The sequence below is a fragment of the Periplaneta americana genome, chromosome 16 (genome assembly GCF_040183065.1).
Source record: "Periplaneta americana isolate PAMFEO1 chromosome 16, P.americana_PAMFEO1_priV1, whole genome shotgun sequence".
In the NCBI taxonomy this organism is placed as follows: Eukaryota; Metazoa; Arthropoda; class Insecta; order Blattodea; family Blattidae; genus Periplaneta; species Periplaneta americana.
In genome coordinates, this window is record NC_091132.1 from 89,592,750 (window position 1) to 89,620,105 (window position 27,356).

At 35.7% G+C, this 27,356-nt stretch overlaps 1 protein-coding gene across 2 annotated transcripts in view; it reads left to right on the plus strand.

Moving 5' to 3' along the window:
- CDase (neutral ceramidase) overlaps positions 1-27,356 on the plus strand; it is a 440,785-nt gene that overhangs the window by 54,496 nt on the left and 358,933 nt on the right. Inside the window, exon 1 of one of the 2 annotated variants that reach the window (XM_069812522.1) lies at positions 26,551-26,936. The exons of the other annotated variant lie outside the window; for it this stretch is intronic. The gene's annotated coding sequence lies outside the window, so the exon portion shown is untranslated. Of the gene's footprint in view, positions 1-26,550; positions 26,937-27,356 lie in introns of those variants that run through there. 2 annotated transcript variants of the gene reach the window in all.

Sequence of the window (27,356 nt, forward strand, 5' to 3'; positions counted from 1 at the left end):
CCTCTTTACTTAAACCACCTAAATATAGTGTAAGTTAGTAATATTACCTATTAATTCGAGAAAAATTCGTTCCGGCACCGGGAATCGAACTCGGGACCTCTCAGCTCTGCGCGCTAAGCGCTCTTTCCAACTTACTTACTTATCAATTTATTTAGACTAATGCATCTTCCAGTAGCTTTTTGATTTTATTACCTGGTTGGGTTTTTCCGAGGTTTTCCCCAACCAAAAGGCAAATGCCGGGTAATCTTTTGGCGAATCCTCGGACCTCACCTCATCTCACTACATCTCGCCAAAATATTATAAAAAATTGCACAAAATTGCAAAAATTGTAGAAAATTACTAAATTGTAAAACTGTAAAAATTTGTAAAAATTGTAATTGTAATATTGGAAAATTTTGACTTGTTCCACATCTTAAAGCTTCATTGCTCATGTAAGATCTATGGAATGAAATGAATGAATGAATGAATGAATGAATGAATGAATGAATGAATGAATGAATAAAGGGAAATGATGTAAATACCCCACCTATCTAAGAGCTTCGATTTAATTTTGAAATGCATTTCACAGTTCACGATCGAAATAAATCAAATATATTTTATTTCCCATCTTTTTTACTCGTATTTTGATTTCGTTTCCAACGATTTTATGTGTTGACACTAACAGCAGTAGATGAAGGTATTACTCGACCAATGCCAGTGGAGTCTTGCAGCCCGTAGCGCCACTTGTATATCTCCTGCATTCGTATAGCGTAATCGCAATAGTTCACATTACTCCCGCATCTCCACTCGCCTCGGTTCACAGAATTCAGTTAAAGCCAATTGAGAATTTTCTTCACTAAATGCAGTGAATGTACTTTCCATTGATTCCTCAATACGTCTTTTTTTTTTTTTTTTTTAAAGAAAAATAAATAATGTCTCTTGTTTTGCCATCGTACACTGAAATATAAATGTTATATTTCTGCATACCTATATTAGTATTGTATTAAACAATATTATTATTGTTACTATTATTATCATTATTATTATTATTATTATTATTATTATTATTTGCTAAACAAAACTAACACTGAAAACTCTGCCAATAAACACACAACACAACGGACTTCTTATCTGGAACAATCAAGACTGAACATTCAGACTGTTTAAAATTTCAACCAAACAAAACCGGCCGGCAAACTCAGCTATGCGAATTGTGTCGCCAACAAACCTTTCCTAAAACCCTTTACATAAGAAAAACATCAAGGAAACAACTACCTGAAAGTCAATATAATAGAATTTATTTTAGTTGCTGAAAAGTCATATGAAATTTAAATATAATAAAACTGTGTAACTTATCTTTCTTAGTTAAAAAAAAAAACCGAAATCTCCGGGGGAGGGGACATTCTGGAATCGTCCTCCTCCCGGGCTACTCCTTGAATTCATCACTGTATGGAGAGACCAAATAGGCCTAATGGAGATGCAGGATGTTGGAGAGAGGCTAATAGTACGTAATATTGATGAGAATGATGATAACAACGATGAGGCTGACCTTTTTCATCACAATTATGTATAATGAGATATTAATAGAGCTAAGCGATTCGTATTCCTATATTTACTGCAGTATTGGTCTGTCACATTTCACAGAGAGGTTTCAAATTTGCTCAGATGCTCTTAGCGAGTTAGATTGGTATGCATGCAGTTTGTGGTGAATGCATTGCGAATGCACGATGGTGGTGAAGCACACTGATTTATTTACAGCTTGCCTCTGGCTAATAACATTAATTGCTGACTTCCAAAGTGAGAGAACGGTACATTCAGTGCTAGAGCCATAAAACAGTTCTATCTCTCTGAGTAGGCTAGTATATTTGGTTAATTAATCAAATTGACGCTATCTTCAGGTACACATTAGTCAGGTATAATAAATAATGTGTGAATTGAATGTCATTATATCAACTAAAACTGACATTAAGTCTATTGAATTAAATAAATGGTTTAGTTTTCAACAAAGTTCTCCTTCTGATGTTTAGTCTAAACATGTCATCTAGTCGTCTGCAACATACTGAAAGCTAATCTAGATGTCTTCTGCATCACGATGAGGGCAATATTATTTACTAGCATATGGTGAACGGGAGAAGAGTTCTGGGCAGAAGAACATATCAGGTGATAGACGACATTAAGATATGTGGATCATATGCGGAGACTAAGAAGAAGACAGAAAATAGGAAAGATTGGAGAATGCTGGTTTGAAGTGAAAGGCTTGCCCATGGGCAGAAAACATGTATGTATGTATGTATGTATATATATATATATATATCTATATATATATATATATATATATATATATATATATATATATATATATATATAGATATAGATAACTCTGTCTGCGCGAGATATATAAAGGGAAGATCATTTATGTATGTAGACTTAAAGCTATTTTCCATTCTGGTCTTGAACATACGCCCTATTACAGGCCTGCACAAACAACGCTCAACGAGCGCGCGCGCTCCTTCGGAGCGGCAGAGCGGTGTTTACCGCTCGCCGAAACGGAGAGGAAGATACGTCAGAATGACATAGACTTGCTATAGGTAGAGGAAAGGGAAACGACCACTCAGTTATTTAGTGGAGTGTAGTGTGTAGGCCTATTCTCAGTAACTGTTTCATGTTGCTTACCTACTGCTACAGTACAGTATGGAGGAATCTAAAAGACGGAACATAACATTTAACATTTAACGATTTACAGCTCGAACTTATTGATCTTCAATGTGACCTAAGGGCTGAAGATCGTTTGAATAATACTACTAGCCTGGTTGAGTTTTACAAGACTAAACATTAGCAATAATATCCACGACTACACAGGCTGGCTGTGAAAATGATTGCTATGTTTGGCTTAACATTTATATTTGTGAGCAACTATTTTCTATAATCAACTTTAATAAAGGCAGACATCGAACATCTGTAACTGATGTTTCATTACGATCAGTAGGCTACTGTTCCTTTCAGCTGCCAAAAGCATAAAACCTCGTTTTGATGTACTGATAAATAAAAATATAACAACATCATATTGTACATTTAAGTAATTATAGAATTTCTATTACTTCTGTAAAATAAATATTTATTTATTAATTAATAATAGTCCAAGATAGTTTCGCAAACACTGAACGGGAATTCATTTCATAAGCACTCGTAATAGTACCTCCTTTTATGTTTATTTTGTACGAGATCACCCCTTCTTCCAGTCCACCCTTATACAGAGCGCAGCTAATATCTGCATTCCGCTCATGAGCTGTGAGCCGGCTCGGAGAGCGCAAACCTTGTGCAGGCCTGCCCTATTACAATGGTGCATATTGAAGCTTGTACGGGCAAGCGCACGCCAAGGGTAATTTGCTCTGTCCGTGTATCACTTCTCTTCCCCTACAAGGACGCGCCGAAAGAGAGGAAGCTGTGCAAGAGTTTTCATGCACAAGTAAGGTTGAACAGGTAATTTGCCTGCAGAGTTGTAGCTGGAAGTAATTGATATTTCACATACTTACTTACTTACTTACTTACAAATGGCTTTTAAGGAACCCGAAGGTTCATTGCCGCCCTCACATAAGCCCGCCATCGGTCCCTATCCTGTGCAAGATTAAGCCAGTCTCTATCATCATATCCCACCTCCCTCAAATCCATTTTAATATTATCCTCCCATCTACGTCTCGGCCTCCCTAAAGGTCTTTTTCCCTCCGGTCTCCCAACTAACACTCTATATGCATTTCTGGATTCGCCCATACGTGCTACATGCCCTGCCCATCTGAAACGTCTGGATTTCAAGTTCCTAATTATGTCAGGTGAAGAATACAATGCGTGCAGTTCTGTGTTGTGTAACTTTCTCCATTCTCCTGTAACTTCATCCCGCTTAGCCCCAAATATTTTCCTAAGCACCTTATTCTCAAACACCCTTAACCTATGTTCCTCTCTCAGAGTGAGAGTCCAAGTTTCACAGCCATATAGAAGAACCGGTAATATAACTGTTTTATAAATTCTAACTTTCAGATTTTTGGACAGCAGACTGGATGATAAGAGCTTCTCAACCGAATAATAACACGCATTTCCCATATTTATTCTGCGTTTAATTTCCTCCCGAGTGTCATTTATATTTGTTACTGTTGCTCCAAGATATTTGAATTTTTCCACCTCTTCGAAGGATAAATCTCCAATATTTATATTTCCATTTCGTACAATATTCCCGTCACGAGACATAATCATATACTTTGTCTTTTCGGGATTTACTTCCAACCCTATCTCTTTACTTGCTTCAAGTAAAATTTCCGTGTTTTCCCTAACCGTTTGTGTATTTTCTCCTAACATATTCACGTCATCCGCATAGACAAGAAGCTGATGTAACCCGTTCAATTCCAAACCCGGCCTGTTCTCCTGAACTTTCCTAATGGCATATTCTAAAGCGAAGTTAAAAAGTAAAGGTGATAGTGCATCTCCCTGCTTTAGCCCGCAGTGAATTGGAAAAGGATCAGATAGAAACTGACCTATACGGACTCTGCTGTAGATGTTTCACTGAGACACATTTTAATTAATCGAACTAGTTTCTTGGGAATACCAAATTCAATAAGAATATCATATAATACTTCCCTCTTAACCGAGTCATATGCCTTTTTGAAATCTATGAATAACTGATGTACTGTACCCTTATACTCCCATTTTTTCTCCATTATCTGCCGAATACAAAAAATCTGATCAATAGTCGATCTATTACGCCGAAAACCGCACTGATGATCCCCAATAATTTCATCTACGTACGGAGTTAATCTCCTCAAAAGAATATTGGACAAAATTTTGTACGACGTCAACAAAATTGATATTCCTCGAAAGTTACCACAGTTGGTTTTGTCCCCCTTTTTAAAAATAGGTACAATTATGGACTCCTTCCATTGATCTGGTACAATTTCCTTTTCCCAAATAGCAAGTACAAGTTTATAAATTTCGCTATATAAGGCACTTCCACCCTCTTGTATTAATTCTGCTGGAATTTTATCGATACCTGGAGACTTGTACTTTTTCAGATTTTCTATCGCAATTTCGACTTCTGAAAGCGTGGGTTCGGGTATAAATGGCTCAGCAGTTTGTATTTCAATATCGTCCTGATCATTTCTATTTGGCCTATGTACATTTAGTAGTTGCGCAAAATAGTTTTTCCATCTGTTTAGGATTGATGGAGAGTCTGCAAGCAAGTCACCATTCTCATCCTTGATCACGTTTACCCTTGGCTGATGTCCCTTCTTAAATTCCTTTATACCCTTATATAAATCTCGAATGTTTTTATTCTTACTATTTATTTCTACCTCATTCAGTTTTTCCTTCAAGTAACCTCTCTTTTTATTCCTAAGTGTACGACTTGCTTCCCGTCTTTCATTGAAATAATTATCTCTTTTCTCCTCAACTGGATCCTGTAAGAATTTCAATTTTGCCTTTTTTCCTTCTTTCTACTACCATGCAACAATCTTCATCAAACCACGGTTTCTTTTTCTTAGTTTCATAATAACCTATGCTCTGCTCAGATGCAATTTTGATACTATCTCTGATATTTTCCCACACGCTATTAACATCTAATTCTTTCTCAACTTCGTCGGAACTTTCTAAAGTGGCAAACCTATTCGAAATTTCGACCTGATAATTTTGCTTAGCTTCCTCGTCCTTTAATTTCAAAATATTGAATTTAGTAATATTAACTTGTTGCTCTACTCGCTTGGCTACTGATAATCTTTCTCTTAATTCTCCAATCACCAAATAATGGTCAGAATTACAGTCTGCACCCCTGAAAGTTCGAATATCTACTATACTAGTATGTCTCCGTTTATCTATCAAGATGTGATCTATTTGGTTGTGTGTCAATCCATCTGGAGAAGTCCAAGTAGGCCTATATTTATGTATATCCTTATGGGGGAATGTTGTACTTTTGACAATTAAATTTTTCGATGTGGAAAAGTTGACTAATCTAACTCCATTGTCACTACTAATTGCGTGTAGGCTCTCTTTTCCAATAGTTGGTCTAAAAATATCCTCCCGTCCTACTTTAGCGTTGAAATCCCCCAGTAAAATTTTCATGTGATATCTAGGGAACTGATCAAAAGTATGTTCCAATTCCTCATAGAAGCTATCCTTTATATAGTCGTCTTTCTCTTCTGTAGGGGCGTGAGCATTTATAACCATGATGTCGCACCATCTATCCTTAAGTACTAAATATGATAACCTGTCACTGATAAATTCGACCTTTTTTACTGCTGATTTTATTCTTTTATGTACAAAGAATCCTGTTCCTAATTGGTGATTATTGTTTCCTTCCCCATAATACAACAAGTAATCTCCTATTTGTGATATGCCATTCCCATCTAACCTAACCTCTTGTACTCCCACAAAGTCTATTCTATATGTAGCTAGTTCTTTTGCTACTAATGTTACCCCTCCTGTTCTATAAAGACTAGTTACGTTCCAAGTGCCAAATCTCAAAACCTTATTCCTTTGCTGTGGTCGTGCCAGAGAATCAGTCCTATTCCGAGGCTTACTGTAGGAATTCGTAACAAGCTGTTTTTTACGGTGATGGGTTGTTAGCCCTTCGCCCAACCCCCAAGCTGGAGGACCACCCCTTATCGGCTGTCCACGACTGCTTATTCAATATATTCGCAGCTACCCTCCATATCTGGAGGCCGTCTCCTCTATCCGCAACCTGAGGACGCGCCATGCCGTGGTGATAGGGACCCACCATACATGGGATATTTCACATACTACACTATTAAAATGGACGTATAATGACGACTTTCTTGGTTTTACAGTTCCTTAAATTATGAAATGTAGCCGAAGATTTTTAAATTTGCGGCAAAAATTACAGTATTACGATTTTCAACAGCACATACGTAAGTGTACAGGTAGTTCAACCAAACATATATATATGAGCCTAACAAAGCCAAGAATGAGGGCCAAGCTGCTCGATAATGATAAGCGCGCTATGCTTAGATTTGCTTCTTCAAGCAATATTTTACTACACGTAAAGACTAGTGTGAGACAAAAATCGAAGAAGCGATTCTGGCGAAATTACATTTTAAAAGGTTTATTTTCGTGTAACAGTATCACAGTTATAATGACAATGATGTTATACGTCAGCAGTTTGAGAAGTTTTTTACGTGGACGCAATTCTTTTCAAATTATTCATTTGGCATTGAAAATTACAAGTAAATTTTGGTTGGCTATTCAAAATGATGTTCCTGTATAACATCTTCTGTTGTGAAATAATTTTATTGCATTTATTAAAAAGGTATTGCTACTCGACTAATCGGAGATCGTTCACGTGCTGTTTCTTATGCATTCCTGCCCTGTTAGATCAATTATTATAGGTGATATTTAATTCCATATACATAGCATATAATTTCATCGTTGCATGAGCCTCTTAGAAATAATGAATGGAACAGATATCCACACGAATTCTGTAAATCAAATTAAGAAAATAATTTGTAGTAATTAGAGTATAGCGTCTTTCGAACCAGCGATACCTGTAGTACTACAATGTGATGCATTCGTATCTGTATGAGCGCAATGGTATTACTATTACACTCATCATATGCCAATTCATGTCACTTTATCTCTGATTGAGGTTCTATTATCAGGCAGTATGTACATTTCGCTGATATTATGTGTCATAGGAAGAACAATTTTATTGTTGTATACATCTGAAGTCTGATTAGTGTAATATGTTACTAGTAAACGATGTATTCAATGGAGGATGAAAGGAGCTGGCCACCCTACCCCATTATATCCTGGCTTAGTTGCGTTATAAGTGCTGTCTTGTTGGTGTCACTTATGAGGTTCAAACATGTCTTCGAACAGTCGACTAAACAACAACATATGCCACTTGTAGCAGTCTTTAAAAGCCACTACATAAAATGCGGAACAATAGAAATAAAAGATTGAAGTTTAAAATATTGTAGATATGATATGATATGATATGATATGATATGATATGATATGATATGATATATATATATGACATGACATGATATGATATGATATGATATGATATGATATGATATGATATGATATGATATGATATGATATGATATGATATGATATGATATGATATGATATATATTTCATCACAGCATTTCTTACATGTAATTGTGGTTCTCACATTTTCACTTCTTTACAGTACTTACACTTTATTATAACTATCCTATTCTCACCATCTACCTCCACTCTTACTGCTCAGTCACTCATGTATGTAATACTTATCCTACTTTCTTCTGCTATTCCCTATTTATTCACTAGTTCACATACAGAGTGTTAAAAAAGTATCCAATATTTCAGGAGGTGCTAGTATGCATCAAAACAAGACAAAAATGTCTAATAAACATGGTTCCTACAACACATACTTTCTGAGATCTGAACACTTGTTCATAGGAGGTGCTCAATGTGACGTCCATTCATGGCAATGCATTCCTCTGCCCTTCGGCGTAAGGAATCACGCACTCTTTGAAATTGACCTGGTTGTTCTTGACAACCAAAAGTCTAGGAAATTTAAATTTGAGGAACGAGCAGGCCAAGGTGTGGTGCCACCCCAATCAATCCGGCGGTCATGAAATGTCAGTGTCAGGTGTTCACGCTCATTGCGGAGAAATGTGCTGGTGTGCCATCATGCATGAACCATATCTGTAGTCTTTGCTGACATGGCACATACTCCAGCAAGGTAGGCAATACGTTAATAAGAAAGTCCTGATAACGATCCCCAGTTAATCTCTGTTTTAGCACGTATGACTCTTAATCTATCGCCAAGAACGCCTGTCCATACGTTGATTGAGAATCGGTGCTGATGCCTTATTTCTTCAACTGCATGGGAATTTTCATCAGCCTACACATGCTGATTACAAAAATTCACAACACCATCTCTGCTGAACCCCGCTCGTTCCGCAACCAAACTTTTCTTTTCAGTATTCCTTGCGACGTATCAGTATTCCATATATTCCATACCAGGGATGTCAACAACGGTATGATTATCTGGTAGCCTGCTGTATTGTAGGACTGGAAAATCCATTGCAATAAATGGACGTCACATTGAGCACCTCCTATGAACAAGTGTTCAAATCTCAGAAAGTATGTGTTGTAGAACCCATGTTTATTAGGCATTTTTTTCTTGTTTTGATGCACACTATCACCTCCTAAAATATTGGACACTTTCTTTTAACATTCTGTATACCTCACTGTTTATATCAGTTCACTTTTATAATCGATTCGTTATGTAGTTTGCTAATTTGCTATAACAGCTTATTTCCATTTATATTTACTCTAAATATTTACCAGGAAATGGAACTTCACAAGAAATTATCTGTGTAAAGCATTTACCAGAAAATAAAACGTTCATAACAGATTTTATGTCAAGATGTAGTTAAAAACTAAAGAACCCTTTGATGCTATATTGCCAGCAATTAAGAATATGGCTTCAATATGTACATTGTGCTTAAAGTATCTAAGTTTAACATTAGAGAACTATTAATTAATCACAAGATTCCTGACAGTCCTTTTCTATATAAAATTGCAGCTGATATAACAAATGTTGCCGGAAACAGGCCAACTATCTCACTGTTATTCTAGATTATTACTCACATTGGATCTGTACAGCTTGTTAATAAGAAATTCTTGTCGTCTTCAAACAACAATTTTAGAATAATAACAAGAACCACAATAACAATTGAAATTTATTACAATATAAAAATGACATGAAATTTTGAGTTAAACTTGTTCACAACAGCTTTTAACATAACTTAAATCAGGGAGACGTAGAAAAAAACTAAATCTACAATACAGAGTAATAAGTAATACATTTTATAATTCTGGTAAAAGAAAATATTTTGCCAGATCGAGAAAAATCGACATGTTTGGTAAGAGATTTAGAATTTAGACATAAAAAGAGAAGAAATCAAAAGAGTGCATTATTTACACACTGGTTCAGCCCCGTTGGTGTGTTACAGAGAGAGAATTGTAATAGATCGAGCTTAGGAGTGAGGATAGGAAGAAAAACAAAATTATTATTTTTCAACCAATGAAATTTAATCATGAAAGGGATTATGAATATAGGTCAGGAAAGGAAAACGGGGATAACGTCATACATCGATCGACTCCATTCGTAAAGTGTTAAAATTCTTCTCACCGCTAGCGTCGCCTTTTGAAAGGAAGTAGGCCTAAATCTAATAGATAATTTGTTCAGAGTACATTATCCTTCAACACCACGAACAAAATGACTAAAAGTTCCATATCAGTGTGTTTGTACCCTCTTCAACTAATATAAAAAACATTAATAATTCAGTTACATGCCGATTTACCTCGTTACGTCAATAGGAAGTACGTCACCTTCTTTGCAATGGTTTGACGAGAGAAATGCACTTTGTTAAAATTAAGAACCTCATGTATTCATTAATTTTCACCACTTTAATCAAACAGGTTTGCTTAAATTCGCCCTTCTAAATCTTATTCAAGTCTTTGGCAATGTACCACGGTTTCTCCTGCTGCCATGGTCTGTGTACTATTGATCGGTGGATGCATATCCTTCAGTGCCAATAATTTTTTGGCTCGCTCCAAATCCCGTAAGTATCATTATGGAAATTCTTAACTCTTATTATATGTAAATTACAAATAATATATGAATTAATGATAATAGAAACAAATTTAATATTAGCATAAGTTGATAATGATGATGATAATAATAAAAGTAATAATTACCTATCCTTGTTCTTGATGGCATACTTTGTATTGCCTTTAATGTTGCATCGTGCTGTTCCACGTGAAAGCTTTGAGTAGAATTGAGCACTCCATACCGTCACCATTTTCATAGCGATAAAACTACCCTCATACTTTTCCTGTTTATAATAGGTTTGTTTCTGTAGCGAGTTTGTAGCTCACTGCACACTCTATAACTCTCTGCATTTACATTACTACTCACTGAGCATTTATTGTAGCTCACTACAACTCACTGAACTGGCTCTATAGCTCACTGCACACACTGTAACTCACTGCATTTACATTACTACTCACTGAGCTTTCATTGTACTCACTTTAACTGTAACTACAACTCACGGAACTGGCTCTTTAGCTCACTGCACACACTGTAACTCTCTGCATTTACATTACTACTCACTGAGCATTGATTGTAGCTCACTTTAATTGTAACTACAACTCACTGAACTGGCTCTTTAGCTCACTGCACACACTTTAACTCACTGCATTTACATTACTACTCACTGAGCATTCATTGTAGCTCACTTTAACTGTAATAACAACTCACTGAACTGACTCTGTAGCTCATTGTACACTCTATAACTCAGTGCATTTACATTACTACTCACTGAGCATTCATTGCAGCTAACTTTAACTGTAACTACAACTCACTGAACTGACTCCGTAGCTCATTGTACACTCTATAACTCAGTGCATTTACATTACTACTCACTGAGCATTCATTGCAGCTCACTTTAACTGTAATAACAACTCACTGAACTGACTCTGTAGCTCATTGTACACTCTATAACTCAGTGCATTTACATTACTACTCACTGAGCATTCATTGCAGCTCACTTTAACTGTAACTACAACTCACTGAACTGACTCTGTAGCTCATTGTACACTCTCTAACTCAGTGCATTTACATTACTACTCACTGGGCATTCATTGCAGCTCACTTTAACTGTAACTACAACTCACTGAACTGACTCCGTAGCTCATTGTACACTCTATAACTCAGTGCATTTACATTACTACTCACTGAGCATTCATTGCAGCTCACTTTAACTGTAACTACAACTCACTGAACTGACTCTGTAGCTCATTGTACACTCTATAACTCAGTGCATTTACATTAATACTCACTGAGCATTCATTGCAGCTCACTTTAACTGTAACTACAACTCACTGAACTGACTCTGTAGCTCATTGTACACTCTATAACTCAGTGTATTTACATTACTACTCACTGAGCATTCATTGCAGCTCACTTTAACTGTAATAACAACTCACTGAACTGACTCTGTAGCTCATTGTACACTCTATAACTCAGTGCATTTACATTACTACTCACTGAGCATTCATTGCAGCTCACTTTAACTGTAACTACAACTCACTGAACTGACTCTGTAGCTCATTGTACACTCTATAACTCAGTGCATTTACATTACTACTCACTGAGCATTCATTGCAGCTCACTTTAACTGTAACTACAACTCACTGAACTGACTCTGTAGCTCATTGTACACTCTCTAACTCAGTGCATTTACATTACTACTCACTGGGCATTCATTGCAGCTCACTTTAACTGTAACTACAACTCACTGAACTGACTCCGTAGCTCATTGTACACTCTATAACTCAGTGCATTTACATTACTACTCACTGAGCATTCATTGCAGCTCACTTTAACTGTAACTACAACTCACTGAACTGACTCTGTAGCTCATTGTACACTCTATAACTCAGTGCATTTACATTACTACTCACTGAGCATTCATTGCAGCTCACTTTAACTGTAACTACAACTCACTGAACTGACTCTGTAGCTCATTGTACACTCTATAACTCAGTGCATTTACATTACTACTCACTGAGCATTCATTGCAGCTCACTTTAACTGTAATAACAACTCACTGAACTGACTCTGTAGCTCATTGTACACTCTATAACTCAGTGCATTTACATTACTACTCACTGAGCATTCATTGCAGCTCACTTTAACTGTAACTACAACTCACTGAACTGACTCTGTAGCTCATTGTACACTCTATAACTCAGTGCATTTACATTACTACTCACTGAGCATTCATTGCAGCTCACTTTAACTGTAACTACAACTCACTGAACTGACTCTGTAGCTCATTGTACACTCTCTAACTCAGTGCATTTACATTACTACTCACTGAGCATTCATTGCAGCTCACTTTAACTGTAATTACGACTCACTGAACTGGCTCCGTAGCTCATTTCAATTTCAATACAACACACTGCACACATACTATCACCAACTGCACTTTCAATATTGCAGTCTGCTCACTCACTATAACTCCCTCACTTTTACAATAACTCTATCAAGTAGCGAGCATATACTACCGTGTATTAGTGAAATTATTAAGTCTATTATTAAAAACATTTGTGGTTATTTTTAAAGTCTTTACTAAGTCAGCAGGAGAGCACTCCAAACCCAGATAATACTGCTGAGAAAAGAATATTTTCCATATCCGTCCTCTGCTTTCATCGTCTCAGTTTATGTGAGTGGTCGTTCCTTGAAGAGTAATTATGGTAGAATGCGGGATACTATTTAAGACTTCTTTGTAAACATCAGTGTTAAGGTACTCGTATATTCTCGACACCACTGATGTTACTAATACTACTGCTGATATTGCTATTTTATTTTTAATCCAAGATCTAATAAAATTAGCATTGTAAAATTGTTAGTTATGCATGCTCTTACAACCATAGGCAAAATATTTAGGGGAAGTTAGTGGATATATTTTGACAGGTGCAACTTTCTCTTGATATATTTGTTGGTAATTGGAGTATACATATATAGTATGAATTTTTGAATGAATAAAGGGTTTAATGACCCATAAATTACGCTGCCAGCCACAAATATAGAGTCTCCTTTTTCTTCTGAAGTCCTTCAATGATTCATTCGTTTTCACATCGGTAACTATTAAAAACACTACGAGATATGTTGAAGTTCATAAGGAGTCTTAAGTTCTTTTCATAGTCAAAAAGCGTTTGCATTTACGGTAACATTTTTATACTATGTTAGAGATCATCCACGGAGCCTTCCAAACATTCCTGTTTGCTTTTCTATAATTAAAAAAAATGCTTAAAAACTTGGCCCTCCTCCTGCACGTAATTTTCGATTTTAATAGCTTCTAAACGTATGAAAATTTCAAGAGTGGATTTAATCACGCTAATATTTCTGGTAAATATCTACGTCCGTGCTGGGCTACTATCTACTTTATTTTCCAGAAAACAATTTAAACTCACTACATATCCTAGATCGATCTTCCTCGTTGCCATAAGACAAAGGTCAAGGTTTTGTATTGATATCTTATCGGAGCTGATAATATTATAGTTTCATAAGTATAACCAAGGGTTTATTCTGTCTGTAACGTCACAATTTCCATATATGATATGATTATGAATCGTTTTTCTGTCTGCATTAATAGCTGAGCAGTGTTAATTTAGATACTGAAGTGACCGGAACCATAAAGTCGTTGCCATGCTTCCGACGTAATACACGATAGATTCCTCATCCATTTAATCCTATTGAGATACGTGTAAAGGATAAACTGCAAATAGCCAACTCGTCCCTAAGGATATGTGGAAGCAGATAAAATTATATCCGATTTTATTACACTAACACGATCTTCTCTTTGTAATTTTGTTATTTTCTCATTGAACAGAATATAAAGAGACAAATTGTGATACTACAGAACAGTGATTCCCAAACTGAGGATCGTGTAAAGAGCTGAGAAGGGGTCGCGAGAGATTTACAAAAGAAAACAAAAAACGCCTTGTTAACTTAGTGTGTGTTCAGAAACGTAAACAACATTCAACATAATAAGAAAGTACACACCTAAGTAATGCTATGGCTAACTGTAACTTATTAAATTCACGCATAAAATACTCACTGTAGTAAATTTAAGTAATTTCATTACAGGAAGATATTTATTTTCAAAATTTTTAAGTAAAAAACTATTACAAAATGTGTTTTCTATTAGTCTTATTTTTTCTTCGTCAACTTGCATAAATATACCCTTTAAGATTTGCTGATTATATGGCGTTAGCAGAAGAGGAGATGATATTAAGGGTTATGATACTGGAGCTAAATGACGGCTGTGAGTAGTATGGGATGAAGATAAGTGCAAATAAGACGAAGACCATGGTCATGGCAAGAAAAATACAGAAGATAAACTTGCGAATTCTAAGTGAGGCAGTAGAGCAAGTGCAAAGCTTAAAATACTTGGAGTGTACTATAAGCAGTAACATGAGCTGCTGCCAGGAAGTCAAAAGGAGGATAGCAATGGCAAAGGAAGCTTTTAATAGAAAAAAAAAACATCTTCTGTAGACCTCTGGAGAAAGAACTAAGGAAGAGACTAGTGAAATGCTTTGTATGGAATGTGGCATTGTATGGGACGGAAACATGGACATTACGATGAAGTGAAGAGAAGCGAATAGATGCATTTAAAATGTGGATATGGAGAAGAATGGAACGTGTGAAGTGGACAGACAGAATAAGAAATGAAAATGTGTTGGAAAGAGTGGGTGAAGGAAGAATGATGCTGAAACTGATTAGAAAGAGAAAAAGGAATTGGTTGGGTCACTGGTTGAGAAGAAACTGCCTACTGAAGGATACACTGGAAAGAATGGTGAACGGGAGAAGAGTTCGGGGCAGAAGAAGATATCAGATGATAGACGACATTAAGATATATGGATCATATGAGGAGACAGAGAGGAAGGCAGAAAATAGGAAAGATTGCTGAGAGTTGGGTTTACAGTGAAAGACCTGCTTTTGGGCAGAACATTGACTGAAGAATGAATGAATGAATGAATGAATGAATGAATGAATGAATGAAATTTAGTAATATACAGGGCGAACCATTTCGGAATACTCGTACTTTATAAAAACGCTGTAGTATGAGAACGGTTGCTGCAATTTTACTCACATTAAACCTGAACGTGCCACCATTGTGTACACAACAAAATTCATATCTTGAGGTTTGTTTCTCTCATGTATAATGTAACATTTCAGGTTTAGTTAAAAAAAAACTGAGACAATTTTCGCTTTGAGATCATCAATAGATTGTCACTTAGCAACAACTGAATAAACAAAACTCAGTTTATTGCAAGACAACTAGCGAAATATATGTTGTGGTTTGAAAAATATGAAAGTATAATATCAGTTCAACGTTGTTTTAACCATGAGTATGATGTTCGAAGAACTCTGAATTACATTTGGTTGATAGCTCTGAATTACAAGTCGATGAGGCACGTCTGAAGGAAGTGGATTTGTTAACATGCCATATACTGATAGCCATAGGTGTGCTGTTAATGCTGGTATGACAGTAAGTCCCAAAATGATTCTAAGACGACTGTCTGTAGAGAAAGCTATGCCATACATAACTTGTAAATGTTACTTGATACTTCATTTCTGTCGCATGCAGCGTGTTCATACACTACAATATGGGTTTTCAGAAGAACAAAATTTTTTTCTTACCACAGCTGCAACAGGAAAACAACATGGACATGGTGTTATAGCTGGATGACGCATCACCTATTGAAAAAAAAGTTCGTGAATAACATACGACATCGACAGGTCAACTACGTGGCATCCAAATACTCCAGACCTGACGCAACTCGATTTCTTTGCTTGGAGTTTTGTAAAAAAAAAAATGATGTATATGCACAGCTGCCAAGAGATATTGATGATCTCAAAGCAAAAATTATCTCATCTTTAGGAGAAACTGCCCCTGAGATGTTACATCATACATGGAAGAAATAAACCTGAAGATATGAATTGATAGGATGATAGATGAGATGTGATATTGAAGGATTAATAGGAAATAAGAGCCCGGTGGTGGCCTTTGAAATTGGTATTATGCTGGCATTCAATAATAATAATAATAATAATAATAATAATAATAATAATAATAATAATAATAATAATAATAATTCTTTCTCATTCTTCTTGTTATCCCAGCATTCAACAATAATAATGGTAATCATACTTACGATATTGATGTTGATGATGTAGATAATAATAATAAAATTAATAATAATAATAATAATAATAATAATAATAATAATAAATAATTCTTCCTTATTCTGCTTAATTTTCCCTTTTGTACTACTACCTCTGCGGGTAGAGGAGGAGGTTTTATCTCATCGTAAACAAGATACTCACAAATGTGGGTCTTCCTGGTCATGCGATCGGAATAACGCGGGGCCACCGCTGAGGCAACACAGGACAGTCACAAGTCAACGGACGTCCTGTGAACGGGAAACGAATTTCGGATATCTTGGTTGGGCATAACGGCGGACAATAGTAATAGAAAATCATATTAAATTTTCTTTAATATTTCCATATTCTTTTTACTTGCAATATTTAGTTTTCTCTCAATTTTTCATCTTGCACCTTGTTGACACACCGGCGATCTCCTTAGTGATTACTGCGCCTCGCTCCAATTAATTTGAAGGTAGATGTAAACAAACATCTTGTAAGGTGCAGAGAGTTGACGCTTTCAACTACCTTCCGTGAATTTGCTCCTTGTATGATAACATATCCCTAGCCCTAAAGCCGGCGATCCACTAGAAAGCTAAGCTATGCTATGCTATTCTATGCGAGGCTTTGCTATGATATAGCCAGATGAAATATTTACAGTAGACTATCCATCAAAGCTAAGCTTTGCCATGCTACGCTATGCTAAATTCTGGAATCCCACGTCCACAGTCCAATGTAAGATGTGGTGTAGAGTGTAGAGAATGTGTGCAAGCCCTTATGGATTTAAGTTCAGAAGATGATTCAGATTTGAAGAAATGGCAGAGACAACAAACTTCATGTAATAGAAAATGGAAGAATCGGATCTGGGTTTCGGATCACATAAAACAAAGCCAGTAGAAAGAAGAGTTCAATTTCCATTCAGATTTCAGTAATGAAGAATTCTTGACATATTTCTGGATGATAAGAGATCATTTTAAGTTCATGCTTTAATTAAGAAGGATAACCAAAAGGAAGACATCAAGTACAGGAAATGTATTGGGACAGAAGGGCGAGTATAAGCCTAACGATAGCTTTAATTGAATGGCGAAAATTCTATGTGATAAACTTATATTATTTTTTTACATAAAAAATATTGAGCAAGTATGTGTGCTTGTGTGTGTACGTGTGTGTGAGAAGAATAAGTATGTTAATATTGTCTGCATTTAACTATATTCGATTTTTTCTCAGTGAAACGTACAAGAGTTCGTATAGGCCAGTTTCTGTCGGATACTTTTCCAATTCACTAGAGGCTAAAGCAAGGAGATGCATTATCACCTCTACTTTTTAACTTCGCTCTAGAATATGTCATTAGGAAAGTTTGGGATAACAAAGAGGGTTTAGAATTGAACGGGTTACATCAGCTTCTTGTCTATGCGGATGACGTGAATATGTTAGGAGAAAATCCACAAACGATTAGGGAAAACACAGAAATTTTACTTGACGCAAGTTAACGATAGGTTTGGAAGTAAATCCCGAAAAGACAAAGTACCGTCATTTCCCATAACTATGGTCCCGGAACACAACTATGGTCCTTTCAAATTTTGTACTCCGTAACGTAGTACCTCGTTTATGTATATGTTTGCTGCACTGTAATTTTAAGTCAAGTCACTGCAGCTATCTACAAACGATCTATGTTACTTCTACAATGTTCTTTGAATATTTGTATCGTGGACCATAGTTGTGTTCCAGGACCATAGTTGTGTTCCAGGACCATAGTTGTGTTCCAGGACCATAGTTGTGTTCCAGGACCATAGTTATGGGAAATGATGGGATATGATTATGTCTCGTGACCAGAATATTATACGAAATGGAAATATAAGAATTAGAGATCTATCCTTCGAAGAGGTAGAAAAATTCAAATATTTAGAGCAACAGTAACAAATATAAACGACACTCGGGAGGAAATTAAACGCGGAATAAATAAGGTAAATGCCAGTTATTATACGGTTGAGAAGCTTTTGTTATCTAATCTGCTCTCGAAAAATCTGAAAGTTAGAATTTATAAAAGTTATATTACTGGTTGTTTTGTACGGTTGTGAAACTTGGACTTCAACTTTGAGAGAGGAACAGTTATTAAGGGTGCAAATCTGGCTTTCAGGTAGTAGCTCCCTGTAAAGCAGGTTTGAATAATTTCAAGAAAAAATTGTTCCGGGGCCGGGTATCGATCCCGGGACATTCGTTACTGGAGGTACGTTAACAGAAAGCCACAATTTAAGTCACACAGCATTTGTGATCACTCATAATTGAGTTCTGGCGTCTTGTCAGCTCATTTGAGTTGTGTGGATATAAAAGGAAAAATTGTGACGGTGTCGTGTATAGTTCCTGGGGTAGCTCAGTCGGTAGAGCGTTCGCGCGCCAAGCGAAGGGTGCGGGATTGCTACCCGGCCCCGGAACAATTTTTCCTTGAATTTATTCAGATATTAAGGGTGTTTGAGAATAAGGTTCTCAGGAAAATAATTGGGGCTAAGAGGGATGAATTTATAGGGGGATGGACAAAGTTACACAACGCAGAACTGCATGGATTGTATTCTTCACCTGACAAAATTAGGAACATAAAATCGAGACGTTTGAGATGGGCAGGGCATGTAGCACGTATGGGCGAATCCAGAAATGCATATAGAGTGTTATTTGGGAGGCCGGAGGGAAAAAGGCCTTTGGGGAGGCCGAGACGTGATGGGAGGATAATATAAAAATGGATTTGAGGGAGGTGGGATATGATGATAGAGAATGGATTAATCTTGCTCAGGATAGCGACCAATGGCGGGCTTATGTGAGGGCGACAATAAACCTCTGGGTTCCTTAAAAGCCATAAGTAAGTAAGTAGTTAAGTACGTAAGTAAGTAACTAAGTAAGTAAATAAATAAGTATAATCGAATTAATACATTTATAAAAATATTTTTATACAAAGTGAATCTTTTAAACGAAAAAATACATATATATTATCGGTAGACATTGTCGGTTAGTGCCTAACATGACAAGGGGTTCACTACTTTATGATATTAGGTAGTTTTCCATAAATTTAAACAATATCTCATTTCTGAAAAATAAAAAAATAACTGCAGTTCTTTAAACCAGATAATTACCTTAAAATGAGCCTGATTATGTTGATAATGATCAATTATCTTTGAAAGAACATAGCGATTTTTCCTTACGTTAGCATTGTTTCTTTCAATATTCTGCCTGAAAGGTGAGCTAAGCTATTGCCTAATTTCTGTTCTTCCAAGGACTAATGAATCTAGACAAGCATTCTTATGAGCAATAGATTCCTCATGCTTCTTAATTTTCTGTGTCAAATGGCTTAAATCTGACACAACAGTAGTGCATGTCCAGCTCGTATCTTTACCCTTAGCAAACAGCAGGTTTGTGAGACAAAATAATTTATTTGTAGATTCACAACCGCAATTCAAGCCGTTTCTTTCATAAATTTTTAGATTAAAGCCTTGCAAAATATCTTACCTGTTTGTACTTTCTTTAAATCGAGTTGAGGTAACGGCCTTCCAAGCTTCTTCGTTTTACACTTTTCTTCCAAGATTGAAACTGAAAAATTTGATTGTACGGGTAAAATATATTGAACATTATCCTTTTTGTTCGGAAACCAATACTGGTCACACTCACATATGTCCTCAGCTACAGATTGAATCTAACTGGTCCTCTTACCATCGCATCCACATGTTTCCCATTGCCTTTCGCAAGTCCAGAAGCTGGCTTGGCGAGGTTCAGAGGAGAAATATTGAACCTCGGAAGTACTCGTAAGCATGTATTCGTATATATGTGCGATCTCTGTGTTTCATAGGTTTTCATACGACAAAAAGACATCATATCCACAAGTAAACTTATTAAAGACTAGCTGTACCCGTGCGCTCCGCTGCACTTATTAGAAATAAATATAAGATAATTACATAATTAAAATGGGACATCTGGTCCAGGGAAAGTTCGTGTTTGATAGAAGGATAAATCGTTTAATATGTCATTTAATTCAAATTGTATTTAAATAATTAAAATGCGATCATTTTGGTCCAGAGACCACTCATTTAGTGCAATGATAATTCCTTTAACATATTTATTAATTGTTATTACATGCAAATAATTAAAATATGATCATTTGGTTCAGAGAACATCCGTTTTTGGTGCAATTTGGTCCCATCAAAATTTTGCTTGGAATGAAACGTCTCGGAAATCATTTTTAAAGAAACTTTTGTTATGCAACATTTTTCACCAAAATTAATAATAAGGGAGATGTTTCGATTTATTTAATTCAAGCCCCCTTATAACCTCCCTTTTAAATAAAGTATTTTGAATACCATATAGCCTAAAATCTAAGTTACAACGAACTTAATTTATATTTCAATTTTCATATAAATCGGTTCAGCCATTATCGCGTGAAAAGGTAACAAACATCCAGACAGACAGACAGACAGACAGACATACAAACAAAAATTTCAAAAAAGCGATTTTCGGTTTCAGGATGGTTAATTATACATGTCAACACCAATTATTTTTGGAAAATCAAAAATTACCAGAAAAATTTTGGCTACAGATTTATTATTAGTATAGATGAGCGAGGAACAAATAATGATAGTGTAAATTATAAATAAATTTATTCAAACAATTAAATTGTTTTTCTTTGTTTTTTTTTTCTGGGGATTCTCTGAACCATTGAAAGCATAGGACGCACCGCCACTGCCGGTAGGTCTAATATTACCTGTAATAGTTGGTGTTTTACAGATACTATACTTAATACACATTGGTTGCAGAATTATACAAAATCGAATCACCCCTTCCAGTAATTTTGTCCTTCTTATTTTGTTAGTTGATATGAGTAAGTTACATCCAGGCCAAAGAATGAAGGCAATATCTTATGGTTTTAGAACTACGCGTACCTTTTGGCGAGATAAGTTCCTTCTTTTATCTGTACATTAAAATCTTGAGATGATGGAAATATGTCAGGTAGTGGAGCGGATGAACGGCATGGACCAAAAGGGGACGATGCTGATATGTTTGGTTTTGATATTTCAAACTTTTCTTTCACTTATAGAATCCTGTTGAAAAGATGACGTTTGATTTCGAGTTGTGATGTCAACACACAACTGAGTATTGTTGTAGCAATCAGATCATGGAGGTCGGAAGATGGGAATAGTACGGGGAGAGGTATATTTATTTATTTACTTATTTATTTATTTATTTATTTATTTATTTATTTATTTATTTATTTATTTATTTATTTATTTAATCTGACACGATTAAGGCCATAAGGCATTCTCTTCCATCCTACCAGAAAGCACATATAAATACAAAAAAGAAATACAAACACTGATGAAAAAATAATACAAATTAAATTAAAGCCCTATAGAGGGTCAACAGGGTCAAAAGAACACTATAGAGATCTCATCGAGCTAATACAAGGAAAAAAGAAAGAAAAGCAGAGATAGCAATGATGATAGTGATAACTGATAATGATGATGATGATAATAATAATAATAATAATAATAATAATAGTAATAGTAATAATAATAAATACATTACATATTACTTGTCAATTTTACAGCAACATAGTTACAATATTTATTACATGTCATGGGTTAAGCCGAAGTTGAGCAACCTGACAAGTGTTCAACAAGCAATTCCATGGACGAGAATGTGATTCTTTAATTTAAATTTGAATTTTGATATTGTCCGACAGTCTCTGAAGAGAGGTAAGCTATGCCTTGCTGTGTTTCTAAGAAATCGCTTCTAGGATAACTGTGAGTTAACTTATCTTGAAAAAGAAAATAGCACAGCTTAGCTTACTTTCTGGTAGAAAATTCCAGACTTCACAAGTTTTCGGACCTGGACCTCCTGCGTGACAGACTGTAAGTCTAGACTATAGGTAGGCGATTTACCTAACGCAGGCAAGATAAGGTCGAAGATTCGCCATAGATTACCTGACATTCGCCGTACAATTTGGGAAAACGCCGAAGAAACCTAACCAGGTGTCTGTTTCTCAAAACTCATGGATTAGTAATACTAGTCTGTACAGTAGTAAATTAGTTTATTTTACAAGTCTGTGTTTCAAGAAACTACAAGGGTAAAGTAGTAGTTACCAGTTCACAGACTAGTAATATTGGCCGATTTCACCAGTTCATAAGTGATTTTGTTTCTCAAAATGCTAATGTAGTTGATTACACTAGTATCCAACAGGAATATTGCTACAATACTCTAAAGACTGATGATTTCTATATTATCAGTTACCAGTGACAACCTTTCTCAGATAATCGAAACAAAATATTGTAGTTATTTTTAATATGTGGTTTAGTTGTTCCTATTGAAGTGATGATAAAGTTGTTGTGAGAAGAGCTAAAACTATATCGAGAAAGAACAATATTATTATTTCTTTATGGGAGCATTGTTTAAATATAATGAACGGTTTAGGTAAAGTGCTGAAAAGCTTGAATAGTTGTTAAATATAGTGGGACCTGCCATAATAAGACAAACAAACATAAGTCATGTATTACCGGCAAAGCTTCAAATACAAATTCCGCTGCAAATTGGGATGTTGATTATTTTCCAATGTCCTAGACCAGCAACACTTGCAGAATTTTTTCCTAATAATCTAATATCAATTCATCAACTGCAGCCATTTTTGCTGACTTTCTTCCTCCACTGCCTGTTCTTCTGACATCGTCAACTTTAGCCTACAAATTAAATATAAAACTCCACTAATTAATGAATAGATCAAATGTAAAACTGAAAAAAATAGGGAATTTTTCATCAAGTCGTAAGTGGCATTCATGTCCGCAGTAGACCTACTAGCTACATAATATGCCCATATTATGATACTAACTGTAAACTTGAATATTGGTACTTATCAAAGTTGCTTTCTTAATGTTGGGTCAGTAAGTGTCCATAATGTATGCATAATCTTTGTTCTGAGGTATTAGTTCCATAGCCTCACACATTACAAAATTGTTTGTCCATTAGTTTACTTTTATCATTTTTTGTTAATATGCTTGAAAAAAACACCGGATAATATATCCTTTGATTCATTAATCATATTGAGTATAGTTAATTTGTTTTCAATTGATGGCATTTCAGTCGAAAAGATAAATGAAAACCAAAACACAAACAACTTAGCCTTCTAACCTCAAATAACAATACCTACCAAATGACTATAAACAAATGAACTCAATCAGCTGACTAGTGAAAGAGATCATGTGACTAGTGAAAAATTGTCACAAGTTACTAGACTGGTAAAATAGTTTGAGAAACAGAATCTACCAGAGCTGGTGAAATATACTCTGGTAACTAGTAACTGGTGAACTAGTAAACTAATATTTTTGAGAAACAGGCCCCAGGTAGGCCTAATCAGCCCAAGCGGGAATCAAATCCACGCCTGTTGCAGCTACGGATTAGCAGACACACATGCCTACAGCCCGAGATACGACAGTATGAGATGTAATTATTAATTAGCACAGTTGAAGTATGTAAATCGGATTTTAATAATATTCTGACGGAGTACACAAAAATTAAAAAGGGATGAAATTTAGGTACAAGAACTGGAATCAATTCGAAGGTAGGGATGGGAAATGCTATCTGAATGTTGCTATCCATTTCTAAAGCTTAAAAATTTATTCTGTTAGCCTACTGCTATGTAAAGTTTACAATTTTTTGCAACGAATATCGTGCTTGTGTAGAGTTTTGTATATACGTATACTGTGTAGTGTGTATTAATATTATGCTGTATACAGTTTATTTTTATCAGAACATGTAATAGTAAATAGTGCAAGCGCTTAGCACGTGCTTGGAGAGTGGTAGGAAATTACAATGTTTACATCTACATCCAAGTAATATGAAAACCATACTATATGTCTAGAGATAGTACGGAAAAACAAAGAATAAATGTCACAGATCTTCACATACTTTATGATACCAAATTTTAATGTAAGAGAATACAGAAGATCACGCTTGAAATGGACCAAAAATCTATGTTTATTTATTTATTCTGGTGGAATTAGGACCATCAGGCCTGGTCTAGACAGGACTGGAAAGGTAGAGTGGAAGGATCATGATCATGGATGGGCAACTCTTGCTCACAAAGTGCTAAAAAACCTTGAAAGAGAGAAAGAAGACGGAGCCAGCCGCAGCAGTTACAAGTTATTTGTAGTTTCGCTGCAAAAGCAGTTCACTGCCGCGGTGCTCTCTGGCGGCTCATGCAGGCGGTCGTGATATCTACTCCATGATTTGAATTTCAGAATGATAGTAATTTTAGACAGACTGTACCTAAGCACACATAACAAAATTATATTATTTCCTAGCTTTGTAAATTAATTTAGTACTGGAAATACAGACTGAATTCAACTTTTTCAAGATACAACAAACATAACAGCAACACTTATTTATTATTACACTACTTCTTAATATTTTGTTATGTCTTATTTGAAACATAGAACGCGAGAATTTACAAGTGTTTATACATTAAAGAGTATTCGGAAACAATCGCAAATTCAAGAAAGTATTTTTTACATGTCACGGCAGATGAAATAAACTTACTTCTAACACTTTTTTCTTGTATTAAACTCTGACTCAAGCACATAACTTACAGTATATATCGAAGCAAGTATATTTAGAAATTCTGACTTAGGTAGCATTACGAACAGTTCGATTCCTGATTTCGCTGGAATCTGAGTGGCGTGCTGTTCTGTAGATTTATCAATTCAATCTTCTATCGGCTGTAAGCCAAAAAGATTTCAGTAAAATCTCGAGTTCTTGTCAATTGTCACTGTTTCTCCAAACTTACCAGTGAATTCTGCTGTAGGGCTTGAAGTAGGATCTTATATTTGATAAGAAGTTTTTCTTATCACTCTTCAAGGTAGTTTATAGTCAAGGAAAATGAAGTTGTCTATGTTCTACATGATACTGTCACATTCCAAATTTATCTATAAATGCTCTTAGCTAGTCTCTCATATGTCGTGCAATTCTGTAACTCGCACGCACAACGTGCTAACGATATTTGATATCAGTCTCATCTTGTTGATATCCGATTTTTACCTTTAGCTATTCTAAAGGAGATCTAGACAGTATTTCTTTACTAAAACCTTGACTGTGTTTATTTGTAACATAAAATGTCATGCGTAAGAAAGTGTAATACGTATAACATAATATAAGCTTTACCTCTCTTCTTAATAAAAAAGGATCTTTCTCTTTCGACTCATCACTAAAGGAAAATGATCTGGGGATTATATTGTTTTTCACTTAAAACGAGCCGCCACTTACTACGGACGAGAGCAAACTTGCTTCTTGTAAGAACAGCATACAGATACAGAGTCCGTTCTACCTGCACTAAGGTTGTGTTCACACTTTGAGAGCACGAGTTGCCCACCCATGATCATGATCATAGCTTCCTTAGAGCTTAACTGTTCAATTAATTTCTCTTATATTTTTAAAAATCTTTTCTTTCCATTTTAGAAGTACATTTTTATGGTATTATATGATGACCATGTGCAGTAGATATCATAATAGCTGCCCGAAGGCGAAACTTAAGATAAAGCCATGAGACATTGGTAGGAGAAACTGGAGGAGATTTGTAGACACACGAGAGCAAAGGAGGGGAAAGATATACTTGTAACATGAGTATGGGAAACGAGACATATGCGAAAGAATGGGAGAGATTAAGGAGGGGAAATAAAAGCGGAAAATAAGGGGAGAGAGATTCTTCTTTTGTATGACCCCACATTGAAGGCTGCTTTGGCGGTCAACTAGCAGAAGGCGAAAGAATTTTAGTAGAGGGAAGAGTCTTGTATAGATACGAGGAGTGGCTCTCGCGTCATAGCTTTGCGCTTCTATTTTTCTAAGAAATTCCCTCTTTTTTTAATGACAGGGAGCATCAAACTGGGTCACATATGTGAAGTAACTACGTTTAGAGTTTTGGTGTCTTTGATGTTTCAACAAAGTGAATTGGAGTGTTGATGATATGGAAGTTTTTTTTATATAAGTTAGTTTGCCTCAAGTACAGACATCGTTGCGTTCCTAGCTCTTTGCATCAGAAAATAAATCGATGTGCTTATTTTCTGTGATTTATGAACCGGGTATGACGTCAAGATGAAGCATGCTGTGGACACCAATAATTAATTTCGTCTTAACGTAGAACCGGAGAGAGAAAAGCTACAAGGTATGGCAAGTTTAATTATGATAAGTGCACCTATCCACATTTTCATTATGTCTTGTGTTTACGTTGGCAATTAAGATGGCAGTATTATAGCTTGTTCCTCATACAGTGCATATAACTCTGTTACTTTTTACTCACGTATTCGGTTCTGATAGAGACAGGGCAGAGAACTTCAGGTTGGTCTTGTTATTTACAAAAGACTAGTACAGTAGAACCTCTATTATCCGTGGTAATGAAGGGGGTGGACTGGACGGTTAATCGAAAAAACCGAATAATTCGTACCGTGAAAAATTTTGTAATTTTCTCAGTGCTCTTGTATTAAACTCGCTAGAAATTGATCAGTAGCATAAGTCTGGTTGTCAACAATTGGTTTTTAAGGGACGAGGAAACCCCTTGTAATCAATGTCTGAGGAAAAATAGGAA